Source organism: Beta vulgaris, chromosome 8 (genome assembly GCF_026745355.1).
Source record: "Beta vulgaris subsp. vulgaris cultivar EL10 chromosome 8, EL10.2, whole genome shotgun sequence".
Classification (NCBI taxonomy): Eukaryota; Viridiplantae; Streptophyta; class Magnoliopsida; order Caryophyllales; family Amaranthaceae; genus Beta; species Beta vulgaris.
Window position 1 is genome coordinate 16084920 of NC_079209.1, and position 19285 is coordinate 16104204.

The following is a 19285-nucleotide window of genomic DNA, read 5'->3' on the forward strand; positions in this document are numbered from 1 at the left end:
GAAGCAGGTACATTAAAGTGGTGGGGTGTCATTGCAGGTTGCGAAGGAAGTGGCAAGTCGACAGAGGTAGTAAGCATGACTATTACTGCAGCCATTGTAGGTCGCTGCACTGCATTTCCTTGCACACATAACAACCCGATCTGGATGCATCTCATCAGTTCACTCCTCGAACAACTCTCATACAATGTGGAGTCCATAAAAATAAAGGATTGCCTCGCATTCCATAGTTTCCATGCCTTGATAGGAAGAAAGAAGTACATATACATTATGAAAATTTTCTATTAATGTATGGTTAATGGTAAGATATCAATGCATTGTGCACATGAGGACTTACATGAATAGTCAGGTCTTCCCGTTGTGGCGATTGGTAGAGTATTTTGTTCTTTTGACCACTTACAAGTTCCAGAATGATGATACCAAAACTATAGACATCGGATTTTTCAGAATACTCCCCTGTCATCATGTATTCTGGTGCCATGTATCCACTGCGTATATTAGAGCATTATGTGTTGCTAATCATCATACATGGAATTTTGCTTTTCTCATAATCATATAAGTTGGGTTAAAGAACTTCATGCAACAATGGATATGGAGAGTTTGAGATTTTTTATGATAGCCTTCTTGAAAAAATAGGCTACCGTAAGAAATTAATGTGAGCCACAAATTTGTCCACATCGGCGGATGGTATTTATGCTAATTACTATAGATATACACACATACTCTATATTCCTATAATATCCGCATATGTATTTAAACCATCTTTTGACTTTACAAAAATTAGGTATGTACTATTTTCTAAATTAGAATTTATAAATTATGGAATTGATATTTTTAGTATTTCAAATGATATTTAGGATTTATGAAATTAGCAATTATAAATTTTGAAATTAAACTTTATAATTTATGAAATTAGTCTATATTATACGAAAAAATATTACCTTAAATATTTAATTTACGAAATTAGTTTATAATTTAGAAAATATTTTACAGCTTACTTCTAAGATATTAGTTTTACGTGCAAAAAAATTGTAATTTTGAAAAACTTTATTTTGAGTCTTCATTAGTTTTTTCGTGATTTTTTTTTTTTTTTTTTTTTTTTTTGCATACGTTTATAATATTGTTGAAGAAAATGCCTATAAACGAGCTCAAGTAATAATTGCTTGGTTGTAGTTTGTGGAATTGATTTTCTGTAGTCATTGGTTTCCTATAATATTTTAAAAGCTTGGTAGATGCCTTTTGGTTGTATGATTCCTGAAGTTGTAGGGTATTATTGTAGGTAGTCCTAGTGTTGTAATGTCGCTGAATCAATATAAGGAATCCAATCAAAATTATACATATATAAACAAAGACCTGCAATATTTTTTTTGTAAATTGAACTTTTTTTTTTGGGTACAATGATAATATTGTTGAAGTAAATTGTAAAATTGTAATATTTTTTCATCGATTATATACTAACTTCTTGTATTATAAAATTTTCTTTTCGAAATTATAATTGATATTTTTGCATATCATTTCAAATTTTTAAAACATTAATTTTAGAATTTATTGAATATAATTTAGAAAACTATCTATAAATAATTTTGAAAAGCTAAAACTACTTTAAATAAAAGTAAACAAAATAAATATACCATATTTGACTTTATCTATAATATCTAGTCATATATAACATAGTGTTGATACCTAGCATGTCCAATGGCATGACTTACATTAAAGTATGATGGTAGCGTTTTTTTAAGAAGTCCAGTGTAAAATTCTGAGGTGAGTTTGACATTTCATAATATTACAACTAAAAAAAAAAGGAAAGAGTTAATCTTACTGTGTTCCAACAATGTGACTAGTATTTGCTTGGTTTTGCTCCTTTCCAAATAGCCTCGCCATGCCAAAGTCAGCTATTTTTGGGTTCATCTCTTTGTCTAATAAAATGTTGCTCGGTTTAAGATCACGATGTATTATAGTAAGTCGCGAATCTTCATGAAGATATTGAACGCCTCTGGCAATCCCCACTATGATTTTGTATCGTGTTTCCCATACGAGAGCTGCTCGCTTCCTTGGATCTAAATTAATTTCAAGTGTGTACATAATGTTAGCGGGAGGGAGAAGAATTTCCAAACGTACATGGTTAATAATTAAGTAGGTGAGTTTAAAAACTTGAGCATATGAATATGATACATGTTCGATATATGACTAGTATTACTAGTATCCCCATTGTAAAATTCTTCTACTTCTTATTTAACCATTGAGGGCTGTTTGGTTTACAAAATATAGGTATGAGGTATGGGTTTAGAATGGACTAAACTCATAATTAGTGTTTGGTCAGTAAAATTTTAATTTTAAAACTATTAACTTAAACCCATGAGGTATGGGGCTTAGAAATCCATGAGGGAGGTGAGTTTGACTCATACAAATCCTAAGTATCATTAATTATTTAAGATAAAACATCTTGTTGCATAGAAATAAAAAAGAGCATTGTTTATCCTCTTCCCTGTGATACCACCTAATGGCCAAAGCCATGAACCCTAGGTACTCCATTATTCTCTCTAGTCTCTTCTACTGCAATTTTTTCGACTATTAGTTCTTAACTTGCTTGTAAGTGCTATGTATTGGTTAGGCTATTGATAGTAATTGTGATTGAAAATTTGTAATATGTATACTAAAATATGCAAGTATTATAAAAGTCACAATCATAACTGTATTCTATACTTTCGACCATTCCACTATTTGCAGCAAGTAATAAAAGTCAATGTATAAGTAAGAAGGGAGGAGAAGAGGGCTCTTGATAAGAATTAGTACTAATTGCAAATATTATTTTGTTTGATGGTGTATTGATGATGCCAAATATGGTTGTATACTGGTATTAGTGCTCTATATTTACGATCCTCTTAGTGATATGTTTTTTGTGCTCTATATTACAATAATCATTAGATAGTGAAATAGAAGTGGTTGAACAAATTAAAAGAAGAAGCTGCTTTTAGAGATAGCTAGTTTACCTAGTATTACTAAAGTTGAAGCAATTAGAGATACGAGTTTGTTTTTATCAAATCCAAATCAAATGGATGTTTTCTTTTTAAGTCCTAATGATGATTGGAAGAAAGAAGTGGTACTTGAATTATTAGGCTGTAATGCCTAGTTTTTGTAGAACCATATTAAGTAGTTGTTTTTTTGTTCTACAAATTTATTATGAATGGACCTTTGTTACAATTTTGGAAATAAGAGGATAATCTTGCCTAATGATTTGTCTTGTAGTTGTGAACATTTGTAGTTTGAAAGCTTGTTTATAAAATGAAATAATTTTATTTAGATTATATGCTCTATTCGTCTAGTATTTTAAAGTTTTACAATAATTATTTCGGATAATTAAAGAAGTCTAAAAAAAGAAAAAGATTAGAATTGTTTTATAGTATCACGACTGATTTATTCAAAACAAGACATAAGACAAAATCAAATAATACCAATTTCATTCTTACTTTCACAGACATTTTATAACAAACACTAGGTTTGGGAATCACTTTGATTCCAAAACTAAACTAAACACATAGTATTAGGAATCAAGTTCCAACTCGATGTCACTCTTATTTGATTCCTGATTCCAAACCCATACCAACCTACGAACCAAACGCCCCCTAATAGTTTTAGCTAGCTACTAGAAAATTACAAAGGCTTGTATTTGCAAATGTACATTGACATGACTATATATACAATAATGTTAGAATTTTTTTGGCAAATGCATGCTTTCGTTTGATTACCTTTAATTGTAACCAGCACAAAAGGCATGAAGATAGGTTGGGTTTGGACTGCAACTTAAAACTTTTTGGTTTATTTAAGGTTGTAATTGAAGAGATTGAAATAAAAGGATTGTAAATAACGAAGTGGCCACTTTAAAAGGCTGTATTGGGCAAACAAAATCATGATTTGTATAATAAAAAGTCACAACCGACTAATTTTGAATTTTAATAATGTGGGCCAATTGCAAACAAAGAGGCAGTGTAATTATCGATTGTAAATGACATATTGAATATAAAATATTTTGAAATATTCTCCGCTAGCAAATTGTGGACATATACATATATTTCCTCTTCATCTAGAGAAACAAAATGTTATAGACGACAACTAGTTATATTATAAGTTTTCAACATGTTAACGACCAATTCTACTGTTAGAAAATTGCAGCTTGTGGAGTCAGTAAATTATACTCAAACCAAAGGTCAACTTCCTCAATTTGAATTTGCCATGGAAATGATGAAAATCATGAAATGGCGATTAAATTTAGAGACATAAGTAAAAACACACATAAACGAAAAAGTAGTATGACTTATTCATTGCGGAATATTGACAATGAACCGATGTATTTTTGAACATCTTAGCCTAAGATTCCTAGATTGATAATGTCAAAATTTTATGAAATGGCCGTCAAATAAAGTTTAAACATCCAAAACAAGCGAGTGGAAGGACAAAATTAAGAAAGGAAGTACCAAATAAGAAGCGGTCAAGACTTGTATTTGGTAAAAACTCATAGACGAGTAGTTTCTCATTTCCTTCACTGCAAAATCCTAGTAGCTTGACCAGATTTTTGTGCTGAAGCTTGGCCAAGAGACGGGCCTCAGTCATGAACTCTTTTGCACCTTGCCCCGAGTTGCCTGCGAGCCGCTTAATTGCTACTACTTGTCCATTACTCAGAGTTCCCTATGTCAATATTTGAAACATTATATGCAGCCACAGTCAAAGTGATTTAGGATGATAACTGCTGAACTGCAGTGCGTGTCTTACCCTATAAACAATACCAAAACCTCCTTCACCAAGCATGTTTTCGTTCGCGAAGTCTTTGGATGCAGTCTTTAAAGTAGCAAAATCATATTGCATAAAATCCACATCTCCAAAGTTATATGATTCTGTCAAAAGCACCAAATATGCATGAGCTGTAGCAACAATTATTGTCCCGGGAGAGAGTCTTTCTTGCTTATTTTTCTACTGCAGTTTCAGCTTTTTCTCGTACCACCACAAATAAGCAAAAATATTAAGAGCAACAAGCCCAACTTTAACACATCTTCTTTAAGCAACAACAAATATTGATTATTTTAAAATAGTCTTGGTTGTGTACATTAACTCCATGTATCAAATTTTCAATTCTAGGCATGAGAGGAATAGTCCAAACTCCAACACCACTTTCGCTCTCATTTCTCTCTTTTCTTCCTCAATCCCTATTTTTTTTCTCCTCAAGTTAGGGGCTTCCATCAGTCTTTTGGGCGATGGTTAACCCAATTTGGTCTATTCCTAATCGATCAGATTACTCAAAATTAATCACTATAGTGAATTTATTGGAGAAAGAGAATATATATAGTTGAGATTATCAATTTCAATTTTTCATAAAATATAAGAAGTATTCTATATGTTTCATATCGTTTGTCGAGAAACTGATGGGCTATTTGACAAAATGGTGATACATTTCATCTGTGATAATCCGACCAGTATCTCTTTGTTTCAAAAACTTATATGTTATATTTAAAGGTGAAATATGGTGAAAGTAATCAAATTTTGATTTCAAAATTTATAAATAGGATGTTGGATTATGCTCCAAAAATAGTCAAATAGTTTTCCTAATAGTTAGGATTAGTTACTAATAATTAGTTAGTGGGTTAACAAGTAGTGGTCTAGATAATGGTCTAGTTAGTGGGATAGCAAGTAGTGGGCTACATAGTGGACATGTTATTAGTAGTGCTTTGTATGCCTATTGTTAAATATGACTTGAAATCTTGTGAATGGCATAAGGCTAATTTTGAATGCACATATCTCTCAATCTATAAATGATTTTGATGTGATTCAAATTGGAGGTGATAGCTTGTTCAAAGAGCTTTCCAACAATAGGTCATATGCCCAATTTCGATGAGAAACGAGAAAGTTATGACTGTTTTACGAAAAACTGACGAAGCTGTTTGTCCCGGGCCCGACCGGGCGGATTTCGCCCGACACGGTCGGGCGGTGCGCAGTTTTGAACGCTGAACGCGTTTTTCGATATATTTTTCGTTTTAAGTTATCTTTTAGGGTTTGTACGGGTTCCTTATGATTATAAAAGGGCTCTTAGTGTTCATTATTATTAACACAACTTATGAAACACTTTTAGCCTCTAGATTTAGGACTCTTGTATTATTCTCTCTGATTTTCTCCATTATAGTGAAGAAACTCTAATCCCCCACCTGTGGATGTAGGTCAAATTTGACTGAACCACGTAAATCCTTGTGTTATTTGTTTTTGTTCATCTTTATAGTTTTCTCACCTTCATTATTTCATTGATTTTCTGTTCCGCATTAATCAAACTACAACACCGATTTCCTAACAAACTGGTATCAAGAGCTTGGTTGTTTTAAGATCTTAAGTGTTTATAGAAAAGTTTGATTTTTTCATTATGTCAATGAAATACAATATTGAGAAATTTGATAGGCAAGTAAATTTTGGCCTATGGCAATTAAAGATGAAAGCCATCCTGGTTCAAAGTGGTTGTTACAAGGCTTTGGTAGGTGCATCCAAAAAGCCTTCGGATATGACGGATGATCAGTGGGAGGATATGGATTTGAAGGCACTCTCAGCAATTCATTTAAGTCTATCTAATGAAGTTTTGAGAGAGGTTGCCAAAGAGACGACTGCTGCGAGTTTGTGGTTGAAGTTGGAGTCACTTTATATGACAAAATTTGTGACCAACCGTCTACTACTAAAATCTAGACTTCATGATCTCAGTCTAGAAGAAGGTAAACCGCTTGAGTCTCATTTAGATGAATTCTTCTCTATAATTATGGATTTGCAAAAATCGATGTTGAGATCGATGATGAGGATATGGCTATTAGGTTGTTGTGTTCTTTACCACCTTCGTATAAGCACTTTCGAGATACCTTATTATATGGTAAAGATGATTTGAGTTTGCAGAATGTTAAGGAGGCCTTAACTCAGAGAGATTTGATTGACAATAAATTAGTTAATAAATCTAATAATTCTGCTTACACAAATGCTTTTGCTGCTCATGGTGGAAAGAATTCTTGAAAAATCTGTAACTATTGTCATGTGAAGGGTCATATTAAATCTGAGTGTTGGAAATTAAAGAAGAAAAATGGAGAAAGGTCTAATGATGGTCAATCTGCAAATATTGCCGACGCTGTTTTTGATGATGATCTTGCACTTTAGGGTTACAAGATTTGGGGCTACGGTTTCTACGATCTCTTTATGTTTGGTGCCCTTTTGAGATCTCTTGGCAAAACGAGAAACCGTGTGGATTTTGCTATGGAGTCTATGATAGATTGTTTTTTGAGTTTATAATAAATTAGCAATCTTGGTTATACATTAGATTTTGTTCTAGTTATGCTATTTCTTATCTCAAATTTGGTACTTTTGTGTTTATTAAGTACAATTGCAATTTAGAAATTATTGTTGTCATTCGATTTCTAGAATTGCCTTTGAATTTGTTGTTGAGAGGAAGACGTGTTTGAAGAGAGTTTGGTCAATTTGATGAAGCATGCTAGCATTGGTGACTTTATACTCTCGATCTAGGCCATGTGATGGTTTTGTATACGGATTTTGTGTTCGAAGACGCATCGATACGCAATTATAGAAGATGTTCGTTTTCTGGATTGCCTACAATGGGTAGGTTTATGGAATTTTGCTTAAGGTGGAGGTTCTATGGTGTTTTTTGGTTGAGCATCATTTTTTGGTTTAAGGTGCAGTTACCTTGTTTGAACGGTTTCAAGTCAAGGTGGAGATTTGTTAAATATGACTTGAAATCTTGTGAATGGCATAAGGCTAATTTTGAATGCACATATCCCTCAATCTATAAATGATTTTGATGTGATTCAAATTGGAGGTGATAGCTTGTTCAAAGAGCTTTCCAACAATAGGTCATATGCCCAATTTCGATGAGAAACGAGAAAGTTATGACTGTTTTACGAAAAACTGACGAAGCTGTTTCGTCCCGGGCCCGACCGGGCGGATTTCGCCCGACCCGGTCGGGCGGTGCGCAGTTTTGAACGCTGAACGCGTTTTTCGATATATTTTTCGTTTAAAGTTATCTTTTAGGGTTTGTACGGGTTCCTTATGATTATAAAAGGACTCTTAGTGTTCATTATTATTAACACAACTTATGAAACACTTTTAGCCTCTAGATTTAGGACTCTTGTATTATTCTCTCTGATTTTCTCCATTATAGTGAAGAAGCTCTAATCCCCCACCTGTGGATGTAGGTCAAATTTGACTGAACCACGTAAATCCTTGTGTTATTTGTTTGTTCATCTTTATAGTTTTCTCACCTTCATTATTTCATTGATTTTCTGTTCCGCATTAATCAAACTACAACACCGATTTCCTAACACCTATTTAAAGGTTGTTATGTTTATTCATTATGTGAGTATGAAAAATATATAAAAATGTAGTCTTTTTAATCCTCTTCAAGTTTTTCTCTTTTCTCCTCTAAAAATTCTACATGGTATCAGAGCATCAGGTTAGATCCAACAACCTCCAGAAAACCTGTTCTAACAACGATTATATTTGCAAGTAATGTTTAAAGGTTGTTAGTTTATTCATTATCTGAGTATGAAAAATATATAAACATGTAGTCTTTCTAATTTCTCTCCATGTTTTCTCCTCTAAAAATTCTACATGGTATCAAGAGCATCAGGTTAGATCCAACAAAAAAAAAAAAAAAAAAAAGAAATGAAGAAAAAGAAGAAGAAGAAGAATAAAAAGGGGAGAAAAACAGTGTTAAAAAAAATTTAAAAAAACAGTAGGAGAAATTTTATGAGTGTTTTATGTGTTTAACCATGGCAAGTAATGGTTTTACTTAGATGTATGGATGGGTTTTTTTTTAGCCCATGAAATTATTTTTGGTTACTATAAAAAAGAGGGAGTAAATATTTAGGGTGATGGGGCAACCTTCATAAGAAAATCAGATAATTGGCAATCTGATAATGGTGGAAGTCCGTAGTCAATGCAGACACGGTTTCTGAAATTTTAGTAGTGGATGTGGTCAAATTTGCAAGACTACGTCGAAGAGAGTTTATGGAGAGACGTGCTCCATTCTTTCATTGAAGGTTGGTGAGAAGTGCATCAACAAATTTAAAGATGGTAATGATAAGTACATTACATTAGGAAGAGAAGTGCTTCCATGTTAACAGAGAGAAGTGCTCCATGAAAATTTTAAAAAAACAATTGAAAGTCCATCATGCGGGAATAATTACGAACAAGCAAAATTGTGACAGAATGTTTAATGTTGGCTCTTAGAAATTTTGGAGCAAGGGGGTGTGTTGGATTATGCTCCAAAAATTAGTCAAATAGTTTTCCTAATAGTTAGGATTAGTTACTAATAATTAGTTAGTGGGTTAACAAGTAGTGGTCTAAAATGGTCTAGTTAGTGGGATAGCAAGTAGTGGGCTACATAATGGACATGTTATTAGTAGTGCTTTGTATGCCTATTTAAAGGTTGTTCTGTTTATTCATTATGTGAGTATGAAAAATATATAAAAATGTAGTCTTTTTAATCCTCTTCAAGTTTTTCTCTTTCCTCCTCTAAAAATTCTACATAGGACAATAAGTGAGCTACTCTAAAATACTATACCTTTTTAAGTTGATTCAGGAGATCAATGTGGGAAGTGGGAACATGCGTAATATTTGTAAAACTTACCATCTTTTGGTTCGTGTGGAGGTGGGGGTTGCGATGATATAACCGTTGACGTTTCGCTGCTGGGACTCTTGGTGCGCAGGCAGAACCATAAACCAACAAGCAACAGTAGGAATCCACCTGACGCTCCAACAACAATCGCAGCAATAATTGGTGTCTTCAGTCTCGTGGTGGAATCACTGGAATCTGGTGCTTCGGGGGTTTCCCCTTCTACATTAAATGAAAAAAAAGGCGCTATGATATTATGTAGGAATATATGCTATATTGGAGGCAGAGTATCTAGTTGCACGACCATTAGACATAAAATCTTGGGTTGTTCATCCAACCCATCCTGTTGGCGTCAAAGCCTTGGTATTTTCATTGTTGTGTAGTTACCCAGTGTAGGAATATATAAGTACTATAAAGCGGAATTTCATGAATCAAATTCATAAGCACTTAAATCAGGATCACATGCATATACAATTAAGGATCACATACAAGTTTAGAAATAACCTTTGTAGCGTGATTTCCACAAAGCTTGAATGACTCGGATTGAGAATCTCAGATGTGATTCCTCTACTTAGTCCACCAACCCGGATCAACACTCCACCAATGCTAGTTGGAAAGGAAGAAAACTTCTTTCTTGTTTCTTGGAGTATAACGTGACTTTTTAAGAGAGAGAATAGGAGAGAGAAAATAATAAGAGAATAAACTCACTGTTTTCTTTTCTGCCTAACCCAAATATATAAAAGTATTTAGGTCAGATTTCTCTCCCCTTTTCCTATCTCTTGGCCGGCCACCCTAGGGCCCTCTTGGGCTTTAGGTTTCTTTTGTTGATCCAAGTTTAATGTGTGACCTTGTAGGATCCGTTACATTGGGCTTCGGGTTTATTTATTTACTAATCCGAAGTTCTATAGCTTTCTCTAGCAAGACGTATAGACGACCCAATATAACGAACTTATTATCTCTATAATACGATCCATTATATATTAGTAATTGCATTTAAGTCGAGGACATAAATCCTTCACCCAGAACATCAAGCCTCATATATATATTTATATATATGCTAAAGAATTCAACAATCAATCAAGAACTCACCCGGCGTTTTTGCATTGGGCGGTGAAGGTGCTGGTGCTGGTGGGGTTATTTCCTTGTAGAATCGGCTATTAGTATCATATCTCAGTTGGCAGCTCGGATAGAAAATCCCCACATATGTACTTCCTTTGTATTCATTTACCATGCTAGATAAAGCTGCTTGCAGGCAATTAGTACAATCGAACTCATCTAGGTCGGGGGTGCACTGAGCAAGGGTATACACATTGTCAAATACCGTCCAATTATTTTGCGATGTATCAAAATGTCCCCGAGATGAGGTTCGTGCAGCATTGTTGATCACGGTTTTCATGGTCTTCGCAAGTACAGGAGCTAACCCTTGATCAAAGTTTGAGACATTGCGTAGGCTCCATAAACTAAGCGATGGAAATTTAGCCACCACAGAAAAAATTGATTTGTTTGAATACCGCAGCAAGCATTCCTCGTACCAAATCACCGCTTCCATATATAAAGGACAACGTTGTTCGATCTCCTGTGCTGCGGCTTTGATACATTCAGCACAGATGTCGGAGCTCATGTCCCCTCGACAGTGATACATGCCATATACTCTGTTTGAGACATCACCGGCACTGGTATTATAGAAGTTCTTGATAGAGGCTTGCGAGGATAGATCAGGCAAAAGGAGATTGACATTCTCTTGGTATACACTGCCTTCAGTGAAATTACCATAATCAATTACACAAGTAATATTTAGATACTTTATTGCTGCATCAACTCTAAGAAGTTGGCAGAAGAAAACAGATAATGAGAATGTAAAGAAATTCCTTGCCATGGAAACAAGGGTAAGAAGGTTAGATGTGTTTCCAAAATTGCGTATAATAGAATATATGTATGGGTCGTGCAAAGAGGTTCTTTGGCTCGACTATTCATTAAGCTGGGAATAATTTTAATGATACTTTGATGATTTCTTTTTGTTTGATTAGTTCAACATCAGCTTCAAATTGGATATATGATAAGAAAATACAGCAAGTAGTGATATATAGAATTTCGATTTAGTGCACTGTCATTGCCGGATGTTGCTGCAATCGGAGTTGAACCTTTCTTTCGTACTTAAACATGATTCAATAAGTTGGGGCACTACGACACTGTTGTGACTCTATGTCATTGTGTTTTTGATGATGATAAACAATTTATGCTATAATGTGTATGTGTGTAACAGTGGTCCAAGAAAGATTATCAAGATTAGAAGTTCATGAAAGTTTGAAGACTTTGAAGAAATGGAAGTTTAGACTTTTTACATGTTTACTTTCAATTATGCAAATGTAAAGTATTAGAATTGTATGATAAACTTTGTGCTGAAAATAGTAATTTGAAATTAGAATGGTTATTATTTTCTTAGAGTTGAGAAAATACATAATCATATTAATTTCATATATCTATATAAAAAGGGAATATTAGTTTCAAAATTCAAGTTGTTAAGGAAAATGTTTTTATAAAGATTTTACAAAAACCGATTTGAAAAAGGATTTTATGAAAAACCAAGTGAAAACAGATTTTGTGAAAAACGATTTAAGGGAAAACGCTTAGGAAAAGAATTTCGAAAACAAAAGGAGTTGTAATAAGATGATAAAAAGGACAGATTTGGTGACAAGTTTTAGATAAAAGTTGATTTGAGAATTCTTATCTTATAAGGATTGAAGAAAACGGTTAGAGTTTATAAGAAGATAAAATTTAGTTTTATAAAGATAATGTTTTATCCTTTAATCTTAGGAGTGAAAGATAATTATCACTTACAGAAGAATTTTCGTTCAGAAAATAGGCTATATATACAAGGGAAAGAAACTCAATTTCATTATTCATGTTTTCAGATTTAATATCGGAGATTTTGAGAGGTGAAAACTAATTCCTAAAGCACATAGTGTGGCAGAGAGTTCTAATCAGTTTATGTAACTATTCAACGTTTGTAATTGTCCTCCAATTTGCTTGAATAAGAAGCACTCTTTTGAGGATTTATACTTTATGTAATTAATTTCATTAATTCTAGAGAGTTGCAACACTTAGAGTTAAGTGTTGGGGAGCACTACTAGATTTAGTAGTGGGGAAATGATATTGTATCCAGAGTTTGATATTTTAGGATTCAAATAATAAAGAGTTTGTTTGTGTGGACATAGATCTCAGAGATGAGATTTAACCACGTTATTACTGGTGTACATTATTTGAATTCATTGATTTAATAATATATTACAAGTTAGTTTTCGGAAAAACTCAAATCAGAGAATTTTCGACTGAATTCACTGTGTTAGGCACAGTGCTATAGCAGCGTTTTTTTTGCAAAAAGCGATGAGTTACTCAATTCAACCCCCCCCCCTCTTCAGTGTCACCTCATACTCCAACAAGTGGTATCACAGCAGGCTATTCTCAAAAGGCTAGTCCTTAGAGAATAGAAGTCATGAACATGCATGATAATAATGAGTTGTTGCTTTTGTTTTTCTGCTTTACTTTGGGTTGGGGGTCCAACCTAGTTGGTTCGCCTTCCCTTTGTTTAGCTTTGGTTGTCAATTTTTGGTTATAAATATAAAACTCTCACTTGCTTAGCAAAAAAAAAATTTAAAAAAGACTACGGATGGTGGATGGCGAGGATGAGGATTTACATCCAAGGATCATACTATTAATGCTGGAAAGTCATAAGGAAAGGATCGATCCTTATTCAAACCAAAGATGCTGAAGGAAAAATGGTCGCCAAAGATGAAGACAACTATGATTCACTCGACTACGCAAAGGCCGAGAAAAACTACAAAGCAATGAGTATTCTCCAATTCGGAATTGGACCTGAGGAGTACTCAAGAATCTCGGCTTGCAGTACTACAAAAGAAATATGGGAGACACTGGAGTTGGCCCGCAAAGGTACGAATGAGGTAAAAAATCTAGAATAGGTTTGCTTGTCCAACAATATGAACTACTTTCTATGAATAAAGAGGAATCTATTAAAGTGATGTTCACTATATTTACCCTTATCACTAATGAATTACGTTCTCTAGGCAAAACTTACTCTTCTGAAGATAGATCTAGTAAGAAAAGTGTTGAGAAGTTTAACAAATCGTTGGCTTCCCAAAATAACTACTATCCAAGAGGCTAAAGATTTGACTATACTCTCACTAGAACAACTAATTGGCTCATTAATGACTCGTGAACTCATCTTAGATTCGAAAGCTAATGAACCAAAAAATAAAGATCTAGCCTTGAAAAATGTATTGGAAATTGAAGATAGTAATAGCGATGATGATGTTGCGCTTCTCACTAGAAGATTTCTGAATTTTCTCAAGAAGAACATAAATAGTAATCACAGAAGAAGTGGGAATTTCAAAGGTAAGGGTACTACATCTAATTAGAAGAAAAGTGCTACTAACTCTGGTTGTTTCAAGTATGGAGAGTTCAATCACAAGATAAAGGAATGTCCCTAGGGGATAATGAAGAGCCCAAAGAATAACGAGAGCAATCCAAGAAAGAATTCAAAAGAGCGATGACTACTACCGTGTGCGGAGATTTGGATTTGACGAAGAACAGTTAGAGGCACATTGCCATGAAGCAAAACTATGTCTGAATGCTGTACAGACATCGCTGAAAAGGGAAAGTCCCAGGATGACTCTCACTTATGGCTAATGGCAAAAAGTTGGAGCTCTGTATAAGAAATCGAAGAAATTAAAGTGAGGTAAGCCTACTATCCTTGAAACCCTCAATTCATCTTCTCTTTAAAAACCAACTTGCACTAGTGGAAAAAACCCCACCTGATGCGGTCAAAATTGGCCTTTCAGATACGATTTTGGCCGCATCAGGTGGGGGCGAAGCAGGTGACTAACCATTTATGATGCGGTCCAAAACCGCATCAAAAAATGATAATAATCTGATGCGATTTAGAGGGAAAACTGCATCAGATTATGTTATTGGCGCCAAGATTCCTTCCTCCTTTGGGGACAACCTGATGCGGTTTTTCCTAGAACCGCATTAGTTTTTTAATATATATATATAATATTTTGAGAATGTACTACAAATGAAGTTTTAAATAAGTACTTGCAATGAAAAATAAACATATATAGTGTAAGTAGCCAGTAACATAATCCTAACAAAGAAGCTCAAAGCCGTGACAACATCCTCACATGCAAATGTCGGTAAGATAGCGTGCTAGCAAAACAAACATAAGGGAACACATGTAATAAGTCAATAGTGAGACTAAGTGTGGGAGGTTACTGAAACTTGAGCTAAGAAGTCAAAATTCGGTCCGAAATGGCCTTCACTTACCCAAATTGGCTTTCAAAGCACGAAAAATGATTTAACTTGACTCTAATGGTTAAATATGTTGTTATTATAGCTATATGTCCTAACATGTGACTAAATGCGGGAATTAAGGAAAATGAACATGAAAGTCTAATATCGGTCCTAAATGACCTTCATTTACCCAAATTGGGCTTCAATGCATGATAAATGGTTTTTCTTAACTCTAATGGTTATATATGTTGCTATTAGTACTATATATATCTTAACATGTTACTAAATGCGAGAATTAAGGAAAATAGACAAGAAAATCTAATATCGGTCCTAAATGACCTTAATTTACCCAAATTGTGTTTGAAAGCATGAGAAATGGTTTTTCTCAACTCTAATGGTTATATATGTTGCTATTAGTACTATATATTTCCTAACATGTTACTAAAAGCGGGAACTAAGGAAAATAGACAAGAAAATCTAATATCGGCCCCAAATGACCTTTATTTACCCAAATTGGGTTTCAAAGCATGAGAAATGGTTTTTCTTGACTCTAATGGTTATATATGTTGCTATTAGAACTATTTATGTCCTAACATGTGAGTAAATGCGGGAATTAAGGAGAATGGACAAGAAAATCTAATGTCGGCCATAAATGACCTCATTTATCCAAATTGGGTTTCGAAGCATGAGAAATGATTTTTCTTAACTCTAATGGTTATATATGTTGCTATTAGTACTATAGATGTCCTAACATGTGAGTAAATGCGGGAGTTAAGGAAAATAGACAAGAAAATCTAATATCGGCCCTAAATGACCTCATTTACCCAAATTGGGTTTCAAAGTATGAGAAATAATTTTTATTGACTCTAATGGTTATATATGCTATTATTAGTCGTACTATATATGTCCTAACATGTGACTAAATGCGGGAATTAAGGAAAATAGACAAGAAAATCTAATATCGACCCTAAATGACCTTGAGGTACCCAAATTGGGTTTCAAAGCATGAGAAATAATTTTTCTTGACTCTAAGGGTTATATATGTTGCTATTAGTACTATATATGTCCTAACATGTAGCTAAATGTGGAAAAGTATGTAAATTGAACTTGAAAGGCGAAATGAGGTCCAAAAAGGCCAAAATGGGTTGTTATGTTATAATACCTTCTCAATATCCCTGACTTCCTTGCAACTTGAGGCTTTATTGAACATGATCCTCAACACATAGTAGCCACACTCGATTCCCCGGGGTTGTTGAGCACCCTAATTATAGAATTACATTAAAAAATCATGTAACAAAACATAAATGTTTGTTTTTTGTAAAAGAAAGAAGTAGAAAAATAATATGAATTACCTTCATTGTTTTCCACTGCAGAACTTTTCCTGTTCACCCAACCCTCTTCAAACATTTGTAGTTATGTTAATTTCATGTGAGAAGTGGACAAAGGAAGAAATTGTTGAAACATGCTATGCTAATAATAATAAGCATTTTAATTAAGTAACAAACATACCTATTTATGCATGATTTAAGAAGTAAGGATCATGGTGGATCCTGAGCTGCAGAATCAAATTGATATATTGTGTTCTTTGAATGAGAAATCACAAGAAGTGACCAATGGACACTAAAATCAAAAAAGGAAGTCATGAAGCAATCATGTGAGTACATACTTGTATTGTATAATAATTATTAAGTGCTAAAAATGGATAAAAAGGTTAAGAACTATACTCTTAAACACAAGGGGAAAACATGAACTTATGTTGTGCACGTTTAGATGTTTGGAGACAACCAAATATACTCCTTAACCTCAGCTGTGTTTTGCAAACAATTGCCAGCTCAGTCGAATATGTTGAATTTTTTTAGTTGAACCCAGATCTGACGAATTCGGTCGTGTTGAATTTTATTTGTTGAATTTTTTTTTTCATTTTTTGGAGATGAATCAGTTTCTGTTTTTTTATATTTGTTGAATTTTGTTTTTTAGTCGAACAAGCAATTCTTTTATATTTATGTTGTATTATTTTCATTCTATATTTTAATCCTTAAAATTTGAAGGCAAATGAAAAAAAAAAATTTAACTATACCGGTATCTATTGTTGTGGTTTCTGTTCAAAACCGCAACAATATGTTGTATTTTTTCAATTAAAAAAAAAAACATATTGCTGCGTTTTGGCATAAAAACCATAGCAATAATTAATACCTATTGCTGCCCCTTTAATTGCTGCGCGGTCAAAACCGCAGCAATATGCCACTTTTTGACCGCAACAAATAGCATTTGTTCTACTAGTGTAATGATTATTTCCATATTTAAATAAGTACTTGAATGAAAATAATAAAGTGTCCTAAATAATTTCTAGCTTAAATTTGTTAACTTTATAATTATTATGGAAAGTTTTATTTTGATATTATAAATGCGCGGATTTTTAATATAATATGTGTGATATTATATTTTTTATATTATGACTAGTATGTCCCAGATTAGGATAGTAAATACGATAGTTTATAATTATTATGGAAAGTTTTATTTTGATATTATAAATGCGTGGATGTTTAATATAATATGTGTGATATTATATTTTTTATATTATGACTAGTATGGCCCGAATTAGGATAGTAAAGACGATCTGCAATCGTTATATTTGAATGTAAATTAAATACGATCTACAAATCGTTTGTAATTTTTTGTAACTTTTACTTTTCGTTATTTATTTAATTCAATTATGTAATCAAAGCATGAAGATCCAAGGAGTTATGCTGCAGCAATCACAGCTTGTGTCTACCATATTTGGAGGGCAAGAAATGGGGTGCTTTGGAACATGATGGTGTGGAGACCAGAGAAGTTATACAGAATAATTAGAGAATGTATAGTTATGCGAGTGTCTAGTGTATTTCCTAGGAAGATAACTAGCAAAGATATAACATGGTGGGAAGGTGTAAAGTACAAAGTGTATAGTGTATAGCTTATAGCTAAAATTGTGTAGCTTGCCTTGGTGGTGGAGTCCAACCTAGTTGGTTTGCTCCCCTTGGTTAAGTTGTTTGGTTGTATTGATGTTTTGGTGATTAATATTACTTCTACTTAGCAAAAAAAAAAAAAAAGCAAAGATCCAAGGAGTTGCAAGGATGGTGATCCATGAAGATTCAAGGGAGGATTCATGAAGATTAGTTATTATCCTAGGTTTGGGGACCATACTAGATCATTTTAATTACAGCTTTTATAATTTTCTTGCATTTATTTTATTTAAATTCTTGCTTCTATGTTTGTTTGTGGTTAATTGACTCATGTGCTCATTATTAATTGACCACATTAGTAAACTTAGGTCCCCAAAAGTAATATTGAGTTTTAATTGCTTCTCCAAACAACACTTATAAAGCCTTATATCACGAGTAATAGGTTCTGCCAAAGCAGGGTGTTGCTCATATTTCCACAACAAGAATGTTAGGCTTTAGCATCCGCCAAAATCGGACGGTAAAAACACGGTGTCGGTCGCTAAATAAATTAGCGTCCGCCAACGGACGCAAAAGAGCTGATGCAAAACCCCTGGTCGCTAATTGCTAGTTTAGCGTTCGCACGATGGACGCTAAACTTTAGCGACCATTTTTTAAAAGGTAATGTCTGCTCCAAAGCCTGACGCCACTTAGCGTCCGTTTTGATGGCGGACGCTAGTTAGCGTCTGTTCAGCCGGACGCTAATTAGCGTCCGTCAGCAAAACGGACGCTACTTGGCGTCTGCTGGGTCGGACGCTAATTGGAGAAAACAGTCGCTAATTTCTCGACCTCTTGCATGGTTCAAATTTCTTTTAGCGGACGTTAACTTCATAGGCGGATGCTAATTTCCTTTTTTTTATTACAATGCTAATTGTATTTGAAAAGTTAACCTGTATCGTTTTCCAACAAAATATATACTCAAGCTGTCCGCTAATGCGCCGATTCTGCACTAATGACCTGTTTGCATTAAATATAAATTCATAAATACACTAATATAAATTCATACATACATAAACATAAGTTAACAGTTTTAACTAAATTATATGTTTTCACGTTCTGAAATATAAACAAGATAGATAGTGTAAGCTAATGTAGGATCCTAAGTCGCACACGATCACCACCGCCGGTGGGGGGGTCTCGAGGCCCGGGAGAGGGGAATGAACCACCACACTGGCTCATCATCTGGCTGTATGTCTCCATAGTCGCCCTCATCTGCGCCAGGTACTCATCATACACCCTGCGATCCTCCTCTCTCTCCTTTTGCCTGGCGATGCGTTCTTCTCTCTCCTTCTGCATCCGCTCACGTTCTCTTTGCATCTCGGTTCTCTCTTCCTCGAACTTCGCAGACAACTGAGAAAACATG